The 19,567-nt window shown below is 34.6% G+C and overlaps 1 protein-coding gene across 5 annotated transcripts in view; it reads right to left on the reverse strand.

Moving 5' to 3' along the window:
* LOC149556614 (uncharacterized) overlaps positions 1-16,486 on the reverse strand; it is a 335,069-nt gene extending 318,583 nt beyond the window's left edge. For 2 of the 5 annotated variants that reach the window (XM_089831014.1, XM_089831013.1), the window contains exon 1: positions 16,330-16,486. The gene's annotated coding sequence lies outside the window, so the exon portion shown is untranslated. Of the gene's footprint in view, positions 1-13,140; positions 13,156-16,329 lie in introns of those variants that run through there. The other 3 variants (XM_089831015.1, XM_089831017.1, XM_089831018.1) reach the window with 2 other exon arrangements.
* Between the last annotated feature and the right edge of the window lie 3,081 nt (positions 16,487-19,567).

Consider the following 19,567-nt stretch of genomic DNA (forward strand, 5'->3'; position numbering starts at 1 on the left):
GTGTATTCAAATTTTGACTAGTCCATTGGTCCAAAATTCAATAAAGGCATATTTCATGCATAAGGGCTATAAGATCTTACAAAAATTGATTTTTCATACTTAGAATGGCCTAAGTCCTAAAGAAAATCAATTTTTCTTTATAAAAATGCACAAAATCCGGACAGAACTACTAAGGGAAGAATCCAGAATAAGGGCAACATTAATTGATAGACAAATGTGATACTTCCCCTATCAATATTATCAACATCATGCTTTCAAATTATAACCTAAATATGTGACCTTATAATTTATATGAAATCGATCAAACTAACCATGTTGTTTCCTAAAGTGATTACCTATGATAAATAGCAATAGTAAGGCCAAAACCCAGACTATACATGAATTTTCCTTCATATTTTGGTCAAACTTCAGACTATACACGAATTTCCATTCATATTTTGTTCAAAATCCGAACTATACATAAATTTCCCTCCATATTTTGATCAAAATCCAGACTATACATGATTTTCCCTTTCTATTTTTGCATTTTCAGAAAAAGCATACTAAGTGTTGGAGGTCAAAATCCAAGCATACCATGAATTCCTAACACTTTGGAGGATCTTGGCTTGAAAATTTTCTTAGTGTTTGAAAAATCCAAACAAGGGGTGATTTTCCCCAAGTGACAGCTCGAAATTTTTCAAAGTATGGGAATTGTCCAAACAGGGGTTGTTTTCCCTCCAAGACCAAGAGCGAAACATGAATTTTTTTCTAAGTCTAGATATTGTCCAAACTAAGGTCGGTTTTCCCTAGGTGGTGAGAATGGATTCCAAAAAAATTGTAAGTGTCAAAATTTTCCAAACTAAGGTGATTTTTCTCTCAAGGGGGGTTTGGAAGGGTGGAAATTTTTGTAAGTGTTGGAAATGTCCGGACTAAGGTGGATTTTCCCTCCAAGAGCAAATGTGGAAATTATTGCCAAGTGTTGATACTAGGGTGGATTTTCCCCCTTGTGATGGCAAAGCGCGATCAATTTTTTTCTAAGTACAAGATGAATCCTATCAAAGCCTTGATTGATTTTCCCACTTTTCATGGATGAAATTTGAGTGTGGATGTGGCCTTTGGATCCATGAATGATGTGTTGGAACTTGGAGAAGGTAATGTGGACTTAAGCATTTTTTTGGGGGAATCCATACCTAGGTCGTCCTCCCCTTTTATGACCTTTTCTATCATAAAATAAAGCAGATAAAGAAAAATTAATATAGTAAAGTAAGAAGCCTCTAGAATAGTCTCAAACTTTTATCCCACATTGCTTGTGGGAGGTAAATCAACAAGATGAACCCCTTTAAAAGGCCATCAACTTAGAGAAGAAATCACAAGGATATATAAAGACAAAGGCTAAGTGGCTGGAAAATCTGGAGCAAGTGACCAAGGTGAAGCAGAATCAAGCATTGGTGATTGGAGTCTAGGTGAAGAAGGAAGGTGGCTCCCATTGGAAGGAGGCCTCACATTGCTATAAGTATGAGGTAATCCATTAATGTGAGTGAAACCTGAGAATGACCTCCATGGAAGTAATTTTGTGCCAAACTTGAGATTTTCATCCTAGCTTCTAAATTGGTCTAGCTATGACTACAGACTTATAGAGAGTATAGTCCGAGACATTGAAGGCCATTGGAACCCCAAAGACAAGGATTTTACAGACCAGGTCTGCAGACTACTCGCAAAGGGATAAATTTTTTGAAAAATCTCAGAGTTATGTGCCCAGACTGTCATGCACTCATTCTAAATCATTTCCCCATACTTAGACATCAATCTTGAAGCCATTTGAGGGCCAAATCAGAGGTAGGAAAGCTCAGATCTGAAAACTTCAAAAACGGGAGTGATTTCGTCAGAAAATTCATTAAAAATCACCAAAGTGCCCAACCTGTCCAGCCTTGTTTGCTGAGTCTTCTCCTGCCCATTGCTCATCGTTTCAAACCATTTCTGGACAGTGAAGGTCTGTGGTAAGACTGCCATGAATAAAAAATCTGAGGACTGGGTCTGAAAACCTCATTTTCTTTTGATAAATCTGGGTTTGCTTTTGTTTGCATCCTGATCCAAAAGTTATTGCAGACCTCTACCGTAATTCTCAACACCATTTTGCAGCCGAGATAGGACTGAAATGGAGGTATGCTGCAGACCTAAAGTCTGAATATTCTCAAACACAGGCGATTTTCAGAAAATTCATATAAAATCACTAAGTCCCCAAAATATTCCAAACTAGTTTGCAAACCAATCCCCACACCAAAACCTGCCATTTCCAACTGTTTTCGGTCATTTGGGGTTTAAAGTAAGGCTGTCACAAGCAAAAGTCTGAGGAGAATTTTTTGAAAGTCAACTTTTCTTTTTAGATCTGGATTGGTCCTATTCATTGCTGTCTGACCCAAGTTATACTAGCACCTTGTGCATGTTACCTAGCGGTCATTTTGAAAGCCATACAAAGATCTGAAAAGGTATGTTGCAGACTTGTCCTCAGAAAATCAGGACTTCTCTTGTCATGACAATAAGGTTTGTCCTGAACCAAATCCATTCATACTCCTATGAGAATCCACATGTATTGATTGGATTATATAAGGATTAATGTTGGAGCCCCATTTAACAATAATTTTCAGACTTGACCATGGATTGTCTTCAGAAAATAAGAACTTTTCTGAGGTCTGATTCTATTATTCTAAGTGATGGATTATTGTTCTAACTCATGGGTAAGCACAAACTCAGGTTTCCAACCTTAATTACAATTATTGTGCATGGATTTTGGGCACGGTTTGGATAAACTGCAACTTATCTTCAGACTTGGCCTCAGAAAACTTTTGGTTAGTTTTGATCATGAACTTGGTTGTAACACTTGATCATTTTGTTCGTTGTTCACCAATAAGTTCCTAGACTTGGACTTTGGTTAGTGTGGAATGCTGGGATCATCTTAAGAGGGATTAAAATGAAATTGCAGACTTACCTTCAGAAGTTTTAAGTGTTCCGAGTAACTGGTTCATTGTCATGATTGGATTGTTGTTTGTTTCCAAGGTCTTGAATGAATTGTTATTCCTTTTTTTACATAGCCTTGTTAAATTGTTGTTTTTTCTATGTCAACATAGCATAGGGTGAGATTGTGTTTTTCTTATTTCCCTAATATTTATTTATTTTAGAGCATGTAATTATGGCTGTAGTTTACAATGGCCACCGGTCTTAGTTCAGTATACCGAGAGACAAATAGAGCTGACATCCTTTTTTCAAATGATGCTCTGTTGTTTCAATGTTTTTTAAAGTGTTATTCTTTTAGTTTTTATACATAGCCTTGTGATACTGTTCTCTTTTCTATGTCAACATACCATAGGGTAACATTGTGTTTTTTCTTATTTCCCTAATATTTGTTTATTTTAGAGCATCTAATTATGGCTGTAGTTTACAATGGCCACTGGTCTTAGTTCAGTATACCAAGAGACAAATAGGGATGTCAAATTTGACCAAGCATAACCTCTTTGGTGACATCTCAGAATGATTAAGCAACTTGGTAGGCATGGGGGTTACCTTTGGCACTGTATTGAGTATTGGAACAAGTATAAGAGCTCCTATAATCAAGTAAGAGCTCAAATATCTGCAATTTTTGGCTAAAGCGTTTGTGGTGGCCCAAAAAAATATTGGTTGGTAAAAGAAGAAAGTTCTTGTTTATATCAAAAGAAAGAAGCAAATAGCACAATGAATAATAGATCAAAATCTCATCATTTGGCCAAAAAAAATCATCCAAGCCACTCTCAAGGTTATCCCCCCATTCTCCAATAGCAGCTACTACACACCCTTTCATTATGACACCACCTCCCAGTAAGAAACTACCACTTTCCTTTCCTACAAAATTAAAAACCAATATGCAAGCCGATTTGTAAGAATATTTCAAGTTGAGACTGGAGACATTGCAAATAATCATATACATGCCAAAGAGATCCCTTTCATCCTTGTTAGATTGCCATATCAACCAGATATAGCAATAGTGACTAGTTAGGCACTCGAAAGTTTACAATCTTGGATATGAAAAGGTGAGCACTACCTTATTGGCCAAGGGGAAAAAGTTGTAGGTACAATATTGTAGCCAATTAAGGATTCATGGGCCAAACATAAGTATTAGTCATTTATAAATTATAATGCATTGAAAGATTGCAAAAACAAATCTCTAATTAAAGTTGTTGCAATGTGCTCTAAAGGAAGATTTTTTTTTTAAATTATTGTTTTTGAAGGATCAATGAGGGATACTAACATCATTGCTGATGTCCTCTGTAAGAACCCCAAGTTTTTCTTCAAATACATTTATGCAAATCTTGCATGATATTGTAAATTATAACAGCAGGGACATGAATCAAAAGTTCTGATTTTTCACCATTCGATGAATCTGAAAATTCCAGATTTTATTTCCCACTTATATAATCACTTTTTCAATAAACAAAAGACAACCCAATTCATAAAAAGTAATTACATATCTAATTCCAACATACCCATTTTCTGGTTTTTACTTTCCCACATCTTATATTGAAAAAGCAGCACTAAATGGCTCCAAAGAGCAACTCAAAAATGACTCTCTGCCTCAAAGTCCACGCCAAGTTGAAATTTGTAATCACCTTTATTGAATTCACTAAACACCCTAAATCTACTCCAAATTGGTACAAATATGACTCCAGAATGAAGCCATCACTAGTATGCAAAATTCAATGGGTTTTACTGTTTTTCACCATTTCATATTTCTGAAAACACTGAATAATTGACACCCTCCAATGCTGAAGAAATGCAAAAACCCTAGACTCGTGTCAAAAAGCTCACACGTGCATAATAAAATCAGTTTGCACTTTGCCCTTTATATAGATCCTTCATGAGGTTCAATTAAGAAGTCTTCTAAATTCAAGTTACATTAATAACTTAGATAAATTCTTTGAATTGACTTTATAATATCACTTTATAACCTCCTTGGTTTAGGTGGCCAATTAATGTAATCAATTAATGCAAATTTTTGATGTCTCAGTCAAATAGAACTGTCAGCCCTGTCAGAATCTCAATACCCTTGAAGTTGAATTTCAACATTGTCATATCTTAGACCAAGTCCAATGGTACCACGCAAGCATGTCAAAAAGTGTTTGGCTACCATGAGATGAATCTACTTAGGTTCACATATGAATTAACATAATGCATCTGTTCCATAACAAATATCTAGTCGAATATTCACCAAGTACATTAAAGATCCATTTATCTATATGTAGTATGTAGGATATGTAGGTTCTGACTCAAATGCATCACTTTTGAGCTTATGAGGATTTTATTTCATTGGTGTGGATAATGGTTTACAATGTATCATCCCAAATTTGGTCAAGATGTCAACAATATACTTTCCTTGATTTAGGAAAATGTAGTTCTCCTCTTGCCATACTTCTAGACCTAGAAAATAGTGCAGAAGACTCAGATCTTCCATATCAAATTTAGACACAAGATCATGTTTACATTTTACAATAAGATGATCTTCCCCTGTTATTAGTCTATCATCAACATATAGAACAAGAATTAGCATGTCGCCATCTTAATTTTTTTAAGTATATATTAGGATCAGCTTCATTTTTGGAGTATCCTAGTTTGGTGAGATAATTATCTATCCTTTCATACCATGCCCCGGAGGCTTGTTTAAGACCATAAAGGACCTTCTTCAATTTACACACAGGAGTTTTTGTCATGAGTGACAGAGCCTTCTGGTTTTTCTAGATATACTTCATTAATAACACCATTCAAAAAAGCAGTCTTTATGTCCATTTGATGTATCTTCCATCCTTTGGATGCTGCAATAGCAATAATGGCTCTTACAGAGGTGTATCGAGCAATAAAAGCAAATGTCTCATCATAGTCGATTCCAACCTTTTGAGAAAATCCCCTAGCAACGAATCTGGCTTTGTGTTTTTCAATACTATCATCTAGTGCATGCCTGATTTTGAATAACCATTTAGACGAGACAACCGATTTGTCCTTAGATCTACGTACGACATCCCAGACATCATTTTTTAACATAGATTGATATTCTTCAATCATTGCACCTTTCCAAGCTTGACATGTTAAGGCCTCTTCAGCACCTGAAGGTTCAGATTTGATGAGTTCAAATATAAGAGCAACATGGCATGAATGACTTCTAGTTTTCTTACTTTCTCTAAAGATTTTGTCAAGTGCTACAGTGTTTTCTTCAATCATCTTTCTTGCCCATAGTGGTATTTTCCTATTGTTACGAATTTCAACATTTCCAAAATTAGATGATAAAGGTTCGTGATCTTCTAAACGGTTCTCCCTTTGAATCTCAACTGTAGGGTTTTCATTTAATTTTGTAGTTGGTTCCTCGTGTGATTCTTCGATGTTTTCAGAGAGTTTATATGCAGTATCTTCTTCAAATTTAACATCTTTGATGATTTCAATAGTTCTTTGTCCTGGAATGTAAACTCTATAACCTTTGGAGGATTCATTATACCCAACAAATATGCCTTTCTTCCCAAAGGGTTCTAGCTTGGACCTCTTTTCTTTAGGGACATGTATATATACAGGACAATCAAAGATTCTCAATGTATTAAATCTGTTTTGCTTCCAGTAAAGGCTTCTTCAAGAGTTATATTTCTAGGATTGAATGAGGACATTTATTTTGGATGTCTATTGTTGTATTTGAGGCTTCAACCCAAAATGTGATGAGAAGATTTTGATCATGCATCATGGCTTTAGTGGATTCAAAGATAGTTTTGTATTTCCATTTTGCCACTCCATTCTATTGTAAAGTATAAGGTACTTTATGCTCCCTCCTAATCCCAACAAAAATGCAGAATTTTTTAAAGTTCTCAGAAATGTATTCACCCCCACTATCAGATCTTAGATTCTTGATTTTCTTCACAGTTTGATTTTCCATTAAAGTCTTAAATTCTTTGAATTTCATCAATACTTCATTTGATTCTTTAATTTTTAGGAAATAAATCCAAGTTTTCCTATAGTTGTCATCAACAAAAATCACATAATACAAAAATCCCCCTAAAGAGGGTATTGACATTGGACCACACACATCAGTATGGATAAGTTCTAATCTATGCTCCACAGAGTTTTCAGGACGGGGATGTTTTAGGGGATGGGAACATGTTTCCAGTACGGGTAAGAGTGAGTCGAAGCCAAAATTTAGGGGACGGCTATAAAGTATAGGGGATTTTTAAATTTTTATATATGGAGTATTAGACTTTGGAGATATATTTCAAATATGCATATCATAACATTGATAAACCATTCACCATAGAATACATGGAAATTGAAAATTCAAAACTATCAAGATTAAAATCAAAATGAGAATATGATATGATATATGATTATATCTAACTATCGCACATGGAGACAAGTCCCACGCAGATGGGAGACAAAGCCCAAAAATAAAAATTTTAAAACATTTTTGACTGTTGACCGCTTGCTGGGAAAAAGGGGATGAGATGAGGTTTCGGGGACACTCGAGGGATGGGAATGGCATCCCGGGTACAAATTTTCGTACCCGAGTTTCCTGCAAATCACAAAACGACGTTATTTCCTAAGGCACAGCCTTTGCATCTCTATGGAGCATAGGTTCTAATACAACTTTTGATTTATGTTTTACTATGAGGAAAAAATCCTTTTGAGTTATTTCCTAAGGCACCACCTTTGCAGGTTCCAATATGTTCAAATTTTAGATGAGGTAAACCTGTCATAATTTTCTTTATTGAGGGTAGGGCACGAAAATGGAGATGCCCTAACCTTCTATGCCAAATGTCATTAGTTTGTAAAAATTCATGACTTAGGGCTTGATTTTAAACATTACAGAGTTCATATTAACTTTCTCTAAACCCTATAGAGATTGCATTTTTTATGTTGGATTTTTAGGCCAAGATAGTACTTTGTCTTCTTGAAAGGTGACACGATATCCTTGACTTGCTAGACCCGAAATGGAAACTAGATTTCTTTTGATGCCTAGTACAACTAGGACATATTTTTACTGCAGAGTAACTCCGGTTCTTAATTTAATTGAGCAGGTCTCAATTCCTTTCACTGGATCAGTGGACTTATCAGTTATTGTGACCTCTTTTGTCGAGCGTCCTTCAAAAGTTTCAAACTGATCTCTAAATCCAGTTATGTGCCTAGATGCTCCGCTATCAATTATCCAAGTATGCTTGTTTGAGTTTAGTTCACTTGACAGGATTGGGAAGAATAGTTGATTTTCTACTTCCTTGATTTCAGCTATAAAGGCTTGAACTTTCTTTCTCTCTAAGCAAAACCTGTGAGTGTGTCCAAACTTGTCACACTTTAAGCATTGACTTTTAGACAGATCTCTGTTTTTGTAGTTTTGATTATTGTTCTTCCCTCTTTTCTGCTTGAAATTTTTTTTCCTTTATTGTTTGTGTTTGTATTAAGGGCTTGAATTTCTCCCTCTTTATTTGAACTAATCCCTCTTGTAATTAGTCTTGATTCTTCTTGAGTGCAGTCATTCTTTAGTTGATCAAAATTTAGTAGAGTGAGTCATGCACTGATGCCTTGAAGAAAAGATTCCCAAGAAGTTGGTAAACCTTTAAGGGCTATTAATGACAACTCTAGATCAGCTAGCTTATTTCCAATGGTTGAAAGTTGACCTTTCAATTCTAAAATTCTCAAGAAATAAGATGTAATAGATTCTCCTTTATTTATCTTGATATGCAGATATTGTTGTTTTAAGGTGAGCAATCTGCTAGTATTATTAATCTCATATGTATTTTGAATGGTCATGAACACATCATATGCAGTTGTTAATTTTGATATAGTTGGAAGAATATGATCCTTAACAGCATGGATAATGTTTTTCATGGCCTTGTTATTATGTCTTTTCCATATTGTTTTATCTGGATCATTATTTGGCATTGATTGTTTTTCTTCTACATATGAATATAGTTCAAGTTCTCAAAGTATTATCATAGTTTGAAGTCTCCATAACACAAAATTTGCTGCTGCTTCTACTCTGTCCTTGAGTCTGACATTAATCACCATGAATGCACTTTTCGAATGACTGTAAGTCTGAAATTTAATTTGAATTTCACTGTCTTTTATTTGATGTTTGTCAGTTAGGCTGTTATACCATGTAAAGGAAATTAGATCTAAGAAAGAGATCTAATGACCTGAAAATACTATTGTTATTGATTACTGTTCAATTAATTCTGAGCTTGTATTAGAAAACACACTGAGTATACAGTGAGAATATATCTATGAATTTACAGTATCAATGATATCAGTATTATATGTGAGTACAGGAAGAATTGATTGCAGACAATTCAATTGCTGTTGTTATTGATGAGTTCTGCAGCGATCAACACACTATTAAATATGTCAGGGAAGTCAACCTTCACGTAGAGTCGTGACTCTACGTAGCTTGGGCGACGTAGGGTCATGACCCTACGTGGAGGATGACTCTTCACTAAACAATATAACCACCAACAACACAAATTAGTAACCATGGACATCAACATAACATGCTGAACACAATATCGTGCATTGATATAATGATATCACTGAGGATAATATCATACACCATTAACGTGTACCAATGAACATGCTGATTCAGGTTACTTTGGTGAATACAATGGTATCAGTGCAAATACAAGGTTAAATTAGAGATAATGTTAACAATACAATTGCAACCTCCAATCAATTCTGATTTGATTATGATATCAGTATAAGATGAGCAACTGGTATAATTATATAAATAAGCAGATATGTGTGTGTGTGTGTGATTATGTCAGTCAGAGTTATATCCGACTCATGCTACATCTTCAACAACAACCACACTTAAGAATTCATCAAATGAAACCCATTTTTTAGACCCCTCAAGCATGCTTTGGTACTGTTCAAAGAGTTGGGTAGCTTTATGTTCTTCATTTTTCTCATTTATTAGAGTCTCTCCATCTAGCTGATCTTTAAGACAATACCTCTTTTTCCTATGCCCTCATTTTGTTTTCAGTCCGCAGTATTCAGTGAAGGTCGTTTTATCATGCACTGCTGCACTCAAAGCTTGTATTAAGCATGAAGTCAGTCCATCTCACTAGCTCGTTCAAGTTGTCCTTTGCCCTTGTCATATGCAAGCTTATCAATACTCTGCTCCTGTTGGAGAACTCTCAACAATTGGGCCATTTCCTCCAATGTTTCAGACATGTTGATGTACTACTCTTTTGATCTCTTAAAGAAGGCTTTAGCAGCAGCACCCTCTCCATCACCCATACTGAAAACCTTCTCTCTCTGAAAATACGTTTATGCTCTTTTTGCTCGTCAATCAAACCCACAGCTGGCAAAATTTAGGCTCTAATAATACTGTAAAGACCTTAAGGTCTATGAACTAAACTCTGTTTTTCTGGACTATCTAATCCAAAAAAAATGCTGATTATACAATATTGATTCAGGAAAAGAAATAGTCAATAATGCTTACACAAATTCAAAGCATTAAATAACAAGTTTTACCCACTAACTGCACATTGAGGAATTGTTTTGTATTTGAAACTGATATAGAGTTTCTTCAAATTAGTAATTTCACCTTTCAGATTACAGAGAACTCAATATAGAGCTCAAAAAGTAGCATACAACAAAGAATAACTCTTGAGAGTTTAGTCCCAACCATGTAGAGCTCAAACAACAACATACAATAGCAAGGCAATCTCTTGTGGATTCCATCCCAAGACCCAAATTGTGCACAAAGGCAAACCAAAATATGCAGGATAGCCAAAAAAAACTAATAGCATCTTCTATATATACCTGCTTGGGGTAGTTCATTAACTTGACATGCAAGCCAAGTAAATAATCTGATTTGGCCCCATTCTACAAGTCTGTAGAAGATCTAAACAAGAAATAAAACAAAACAAAACAACAAATTTCCTTCAAGGAGACAATTGTCACTACAAGACAAAACAAATCTAATTTTGTTCTAGGAGACAGTTGTCGCTACAAGACAAAATCAGGCTTCTTCAAGAAATTGATGGTTCTTACAAGAAACTTGAAGACCACAATCTGGTTCTTTTCTTCCTACATAAGATAAGACTGTTCAATTGGCAGTGATCTGATATTTTCTTGATTTTTCTGGAAGGAAAGGGAAACTCACAGTTGACAACCAACACTACCATCTAAGCCAAGTGACCTCTTTATGGGGTTCATTACTGATACAAACTCCAATGGGTGGCAAAAAATGGTGATCAAGGGCTTGTAGATTTAAATTCCTATGGGATCTTAAAGTTACATCCATCCTCTAAAGATTAAACAAATTCTCAAAGTGACTTGTTCTATTGGGAATTCCATCCTAACTACAATTTTGGAGATTAATGAAGAACGAGTTGACAAGATGATAAGAATCAAAAGAGGGTAAGGTTTGAACCATCAGTATCATCAACCTTGGCATTTCCCCCTAAAATAATAGAATACAAATGCAAAGTACGATGATACACCAATGCATCACTTAGAATGTATAGTTGACATCAAATATGAAGAACCTACCTATGTGGACAAATCTTGAGCTATATGGGACTTCAAAAATGAAAATGCTTAGTAAAAATTGATGTTCAATACTAAAATCAAAAGCAATCAATATGTTAAAGGGCTACAAGACATTTTTGCATGTGTTACATCCCAATTTTTGACCTAGTTTGAAATATAGCCGTTGAGGTTCACATGAAATTAATTGACAGTTTAATTTGATATAATCTAGCGAAATGGTAAGATAGTTGGTCGTTATGATTTCAAGTGAAGATGACATGTTAGTTGATCATTAATTGCGAATTCATGGAATTAAGATGAAAGGTTAACTGTTATGATTATTTATGATTAAATAATTTAATTACTGAGAAATTCCTTGCAGGGAGCATGTCGAAGGGGTGGAAGCATTGTCAGAAAAGAATTAGGCAGGGCATCACCATCACTGGGCAGACGAGTAAAGGACCTAGCGATTTGAAATAGAATACATCTGCGGGACTCACATGAGTTATTTAATAATTTAATTAAATTAATTGAGTTTAAATATAAAACGTATCTTAAAGGACTTTAATTTATCTTTCATATTTAAATACATGCATATAATATAAAATGATTCGGCAACATTATAATTTAATAATTTAATAAAATGGTGTTTATATGTACCTATAAGATTATAATAATGTTCATAATTTAATAACATTTGAATTATAATTATAACTCTATTCTTTCCATTTTATTATTCCTCGTTTTTAGCCAATTAGCACTTGGTTTGGAAATCAATTTATTATTTGGCATTTGGAACTATTTTATAATCTTTTTCCTTTTTAATCGTTTTCTCTTCTCTTCTATGTTTTAATCGATTTATTACTTGGGGATTTAAATCGAATTTATGATTGGAATTCGTATGGTATCTTGTAACTGTAGGAAGCCGTAGAGCTAGGCTCCTCTTATATTATAGAAATCATAAGTCGTCAATGGCATTCCAAATAACCTTGAACATTCGAGCCCTATTGTTCATTCCTTCTTTCCGAAAAACTCAAACCAAATTCACCTTAACGCAGGTCACAAAGCGGGCTAGCAGATTTTGTAAGCAAAAGTTTGCATTCAGACATTTGGTGGTGAAGTCATGTAAGACCCTGATCTGCTTATTGGAATTCGAATTTGTTGATCAAATCATCGGTTCAGGTTTCAATCTTAGCATTTGATACCGTTTAATGCATAAGTTTGCCATTTTCTCCTGTTCAAGTCTGTCGTTTCCTTAGTAAAACAATATGACAATGATCAATGATTTAGCATGTCGTCCTTCATGTAAAGGTCTGTCTTTTTCAAGTTTGTCGTTTCTTTAAGAAATAATATCACAGTGAATAATGAATAGAGCTTGTCTTCTTTCTTATTCCTTTATTAAACTTAACAAGTCTGCCATCTGCCACTCTTGGTACTTGCTGTAATGAATTAAACTCAGGTTGAATTCTTTATGTATATTCAAAAAAGTAAACAATTCTCTAAATTTATTTAAGAAAGCTATCACCTCAGATAAATCAAATACATCCTGATATTTGAACACCAAGGAATTCACCAGGCAAAAATGCCAGAATAATGGTGAATAAGGTGTGAAGTACTACAGTGAATTTAATCTAATAGCACCTGAGAATCATCTGGCTTGATGGCCTGAAAAAGGTGAGGAGGTGCAAGAATCTGCAAGAACAAGAATGTCATCAGAATAAGATAATAATATGATAAATAAAAATGTTAGCTCATGCATGTTCCATTCATGAAGAATGTTGACAATTTTTGGGATCTTTAAAAAACATAATCATTGAATGTAAAATGATGGTTGTATGTAATCTTCTTGAATAATTGATAGACCCGTCTGCTCTGAGAATTTCGAATACCTAGGACTCACCCGGCTGTGTAACCAAGAAGATGGGTGATGAGGTGTGAGAAAGGAATCATCAATAATATGAACCAGTATCAGTTATGACATTTCAATATTTATCATTTAATATGAATTAATTAATAGCTCATGCATAATCCAGTTATTGTGATATCCCGCTGCCAAGTCGTATGGCGTTTTATATACCATGATGCCCAGTGGATGGCAAAATGTTTCTTTGTCAATTCCGGGTAGGGAGGGCCTTTCTCATTAGAGATCGTGTGGGGATATGTTGTGGTCCGAGGTTGGGTGGTTAAGCCCTTGACAATGTTTCACCTCTCCCCAAGATGTCAGTAGTGCGTCAAACAAATTTAAGCTTTACACTCAGTTGTTTATCGGAAACAGGTATTATCACTTAATTTATGAGGAGGTAAGATTGAATTGAGTTAATTTCATTGTTACCATTATTTTACACCTAGATAGATTCGTGAATTGTTTTCATTTATATGAATATCGATTATAAGTATTTCTCTAATCTTGAAAAACTGTCACAATTAAGCAATTCGAATGGAATGGAATCTGAAGCCCTAATTGATTGAGAGATGACTAGAACCCTAAATGATACAGTGGTATCGGAAGCCCTAATTGAATATGAGGTATTGGAAGCCCTATTTGAATCCATGGTATCGAAAGCCCTAATTGAATCCATGGTGTCGGAAGCCCTAATTGAATCCGTGGTATTGGAAGCCCTAATTGAATCCGAAGTATCGGAAGCCCTATTTGAATCCGTGGTATCGAAAGCCCTAATTGAATTCGTGGTGTTGGACGCCCTAATTGAATCCGTGGTATTGGAAGCCCTAAGTGAGATAGTAGTATCAGAAGCCCTAAATGAACTGAAGGTAAACAATGCCCTAATTGATACAGTGGTATGTGATGCCTAATTTTAAATATAGTGATATTTAATTGAAATTATCATTTGATTTTAAGATAGCGGTTTTTAGATGATAGTTGTTATGTAAAATTGTTATAGTGTATTTGTGGACTAACCCGAGTGGTTGCAGAAGCATCCTTAGATTGATTTTCGATCTTTGTTTTTCCAAGGTATATAGTTTTCAATTTTTGTAGTAATTTCATTTGATGGTATTTCAAGTTTCTAGTTAAGAAATTTTGTCTAACTGATTTTAACGATAAATCTTATTCACTTGAACATGAATGATATAACTGTCTTCCTATGAAACGAAGTAATAATTGTATTCTTTGAGTATGAAAGATGTTAATTTAGACTCGGGAAAACGAGATGTTACAGCATGGGCATAAAAAGACTTGATAGGAGTACCACTAGAACTACGTGTTCATAAGATTCCCTTGTACCAAGGGTGCACCCTATAGGCAAACAAAGTTTACTAAGAAATTGACAATATGCTCAAAGTCAAGACAAGTCAATGGGTGTCTCCCATACTTATTTTCTTATAAAAAAGTGAAGACTAACAAGTATCTATGTAAATTTTAGAAATTTGAATATAATCACAATTGAAGACGTGTTCCATATTCTCCTCACAAAACCCATTCTTGAATCAGTGGTTGGACATGAGATTTATTCATTTACGGATGGCTTATCTGGATACAATTAGTTAAGCATCGCTGAGGAAGACGTTGAACACTACTTTCATAACAATAGAAGATGGAATCTACGCTCACAACTATATGCCTTGTGGATTTGTATCACTTTGGATAATGTAGACAATTGCACTATTAATATTTTATTGCAGCCAATGTGTTGCCGCATTAATTAGTGAGTATCGTCTTGTATTTTGGTTGTTAGCTATGTAACCAAAAACCATAAGCTTTGTCATTTAAAAAAGGTCTCATGTCACGAAAGAGCTGTCAATCTTTAAGTCCTTCTATCAAAGAATTGTATAGACACACTATATAGATGGAGAGATCTACTTATTTGAAATTCCTTGCATTCATTGTTACTTTTGTTATCATTGAGATTGTTGCAATCCTGATACCATAGAAATAGTAGCAAACATTCTAGTGTTCTTGCCTTATGTAAACTTGGCTCATCAGAAGTGGTTTAGACCAAATACCAATCAATAAGAACTATTGACAACGATGTTGGAAAGATTATAACATAATGACGAAGAACACATCATGATTGAGAAAGTCTAAAGCGGCAAATTGGTCTGGAATAATGACCAGTTTTTGTGTATAGCAGCCAAATCGGCACACTTACATTTCAAATGAGAAACAGTTCCCCTCAGATGGTCAGTAAAATTTAATATTAACTTTGATGTAAAAATATATTTGAAAAATAGGTAAAAGAAAAAAACGGAGAAGCACAAAAGCTTTTACATTGATGATGTAGTGATTGCTTTCGAACGGGGCAATAGAAGTTCCACATATTCAAATTAATTTAGGCTCCTGTAGGATTCCATAAAATATGGGTAATTGAGGCTCCTTTGTAACGGTTTAAAAACAAGGGGAACTGAAATGGTGAAAATTAATTGTCAAATGCAGCACATTGACCAATACTTCATTTAGTTAATAAGATTCCTCGAGCCTAAATCAGTGGGGTCTTCATTCCAACGCCCCGGCTTCAAATCCGCCAAGGCTATGATGGATAATATAAAATCATCTATCTCATTCACTCCATGGCATTTAAAAGGGATCAATGCAGAGAAACGTGAATGGGAAAAATACACCCACTCTTCAGTGAAACCTGAGTTTCTTAAGAATTTGGGGACTTTAGGATTCAAAGTTGCGACTTTGAGATAGCAACTAAATCAAATCTATTTCGCAACTGTGATTTGTCATTTCTCTATAAAAATGTCCGTTCATTTTTTTGGCCCAATCCCTTATTTCCTCTCCCAGCAATACAAGATCCCTGCATTTTTATTTGCACCTTCATGGCTAAGAGTGCTAACAATGCAAAAACAATTGACCATATTTTTTCATACCTCTTCTTATTCCTTGTCTGTAAATGCAGCACAAAAGTTGTCTCTTGTTTCACATAGAATGATGTTTCCCTTGCTGAGTTGATCTGCACGTCCTTCTTCATTATGTGGGACGGTTGCCTGACGGTCTAAATCTCAAGCAACAAATGAGCTGGATGATGTGATTAATCAACTAGGAGTGCAATTATCCACGCGGGCGGGGCGAAATAACAAATCGTGGCTAACTAAATTTTTACTCAGTTGATGTTGGTTATTGGTGAACGAGACAACTTTTATAGAATATTTATTATTTTCTCGGTATTATTATAATTTTCAATGTAGTTTATTTTAGATTTTATAATTTCTTGATCAAATTTTAGTATAGTTATTTGTATTCTACGTTTATTTTGGTAAATTATATTTTATGTTAAGTAATAAATATCTTGTAGAATTAATAAATATATTATTATATTAAAATTATTATAATTTAATTTAACATTATATCAATATTTTTATGGAAATGTCATACTATCAAGTAGTTTTTAATTTCATATGTTGTATTTTTAAATACATTTTTCAATAAGGAAGATTGACTAGTCTTAATAGAAATTGACATAAGCAATCTCCTCAAAGTGTTTTTCAATACCTCTTATTAAGTTGATAGGTTTTTTTATTGTGGGCATTGCCCATAAAGAACTATAATGTTTGATATAAAAAATTTGATCACACATCTAAATGTCGATCAAAGGGGTCTATGATGTAATGTCCTCTTTTGGGGCATTAGAAAACTTAAGGACATATTCATATGATATTAAAAATTGACTATGAAAGCGTGGATTCAAAATATAAAAGGTCAATTTAATATTATAAAGTGGGTTAAAAATGACAAAGAGAAATAAGACAAAAAGCTAGGAAGTCGAAGAGCCACAGTTGCGAAGATAAAAGGAGAAAAGACTCATTCATTTGATATGCTTGTTTTATGATGTAGTTTTCAGTCTGTCTTATGAGAGTTATTCGGAAAGCTTCAGCTTTCAGCTAGTGTGAGGACATAGCCCCTCATGCCAGCAAACAGTGGATGCAAACTCATTGTCCGTAGAGACATCACATCAAGTATCTCGTGTGTGCTTGCAAGGTATTTTCTTAGTATTCCAATTTGACTATAAATTGTGTTTAAGATTGGACTTTGAATGAAGGCTATTGTATTGCTATTGTATAATGCAATAACATGTTTTAAGGAGTTTTATGAGAATTTACTGGTCTCTATACTATTGATTTGTAACACAATTTCATATGTTTGAGTTATGAATATTATATTTAAGAAGAAACCATATAAATATCTATTGGGGATTACCCGTTTATTTATAATGCAACTTCATATGTTTATGATCTGAACATTATCTTGAGAAAGAAATCAGGATCAATATCCGTTTGGAATATTTCAGTGGTATCAGAGTTGTGTATCATGTCATCCTATGAGGCTATTAATTTTTATCATATTTAAAGAACCCGTGAGATATAATACTATTTTAAATACGACTGGCTTTCTTAAGGACAAAAACCCTCAAGGAAAATAGGGAGACTGGGCATAGCCCATTATCTCTTGAAGATTATCAAAAGTTCAGGTACGAGCTTTACAGGATACATTATTTAGTTAAATCTATTTCAGAATTAAACCAAATAAGCAGAAAGTCTCTTGTAAGCCCTTGTTATAGTTGGGTGAATTTGTATGGTCATAGTCTATAACAGAGATTTAAGGAAGGAGTTTGATAGCCATAGCAGGCAAAGGGTAGCACCAAAATAACGCACAAGGCCTAACACAAGGAGCTTGAATGGAGTATTAAAACACATTTACAGTCAACATCGTGCATGAATGAGCAGAGGTTGCAGAATATGGCAACGTTGACTCTAGTTGGAAAGACATGACAGTCACCTCTCCCAGTCACGTTACAATAGTAGGGTGGACGTCATCACAGTTTGTGCAGACCGAGTACTAAGGAAGCCAGGTCGTAAGCAGCATTCATCTGACATTATTATCAAGCATGGGCTCTTCGCAAGGAACACCACTCTCGGTGACCAGTAGACCATTGGGAGTTTCATAGGAAGTCACGTGAGCTGCTCATTCATCCCATCACGGAAACTGCCAGATGTTGATGTATGACTAGCTAGGAGGAAAAGACATGATAAAGTCAAGGGAGGTAGAGATGTGAATTGTGTGTTTGAGTAGTATGCAAAATTTGTAAAGCCATCACTTGACGATTTTGAATTGCCATTGAGAAGCACGGGATGTTATAGGAGGAAATGAAATGGTCATTGTTGGATGCAAAGACTTTTGATGTTAAATCATTGTCATGAACCTTGTCTTCAATCTGCATATTACTTTCTTGAAGGTCCAAATTCATAGACAAAGATCCTATCATCAAACAAACTTAGAACAAAGATGACAAACAAAGATTATCAATATGTGAAACCTGCATACATAGTAAAACAGTAACACCCATTATGGTAGTTGGACATCACGAGAACATGCAAATTGAACGAAGCTTTAACGCACAAGAGACATCATATTTGATACTTGACGACACATAATTTGGCTTATGGAATTTTTCTTTTATATGCCTAGGTGTTGGATTTTTGTTTTTTTCCATGTGTCATTACAAGGTGTGACTCTTCATTTGGTATACCAAGAGCAGTGAGTGGTGATGTATCATTCAGTTACATGGGCTATTGTGTCTCATATTGCTAGATATAGATTCAAATATTACTTTCAACTATAGGGTGGATTTATTGTGACAAAGGAGACACTTGTGTGAACTATTAGATTGGTGATTCTGTGAGTTGGTTTCCTTTAAAGTGGTATTGATGGGAATGATGCAACATGTCATGCATGCATTGAGACATGGAAGTGATTTGAGACTTTAATGAAGTTATTCTAGGTGTAGACGCTATTGAGATGTGTCAGAATATTCAATGCTGGAGCATTACATGACTTGACATGAAAAGAATTATGTGCATGTAATGTCTGAATCAATAATATTCATGCATCTCGGAAGCAACACCACTAACAGAAGATAATTTGTTGGGAAGTGTTGATTTAATAATTTGGAGTATTATCAAGCTTTCACAAGCAAGGAGTATGATTCACATATCATCAACGAGTCAGAGTAACAACCTTGTTTATGCCAGTATTTATAGTTGGAAGAATTGTCTAAGACAAATAAATTACAAGGAAAGACCCAATTTGAACCAATGAAATCACTTGTTA

This window comes from Cupressus sempervirens, chromosome 5 (assembly GCF_028749045.1).
Source record: "Cupressus sempervirens isolate cs-2001-9-10 chromosome 5, ASM2874904v1, whole genome shotgun sequence".
Lineage (NCBI taxonomy): Eukaryota > Viridiplantae > Streptophyta > Pinopsida > Cupressales > Cupressaceae > Cupressus > Cupressus sempervirens.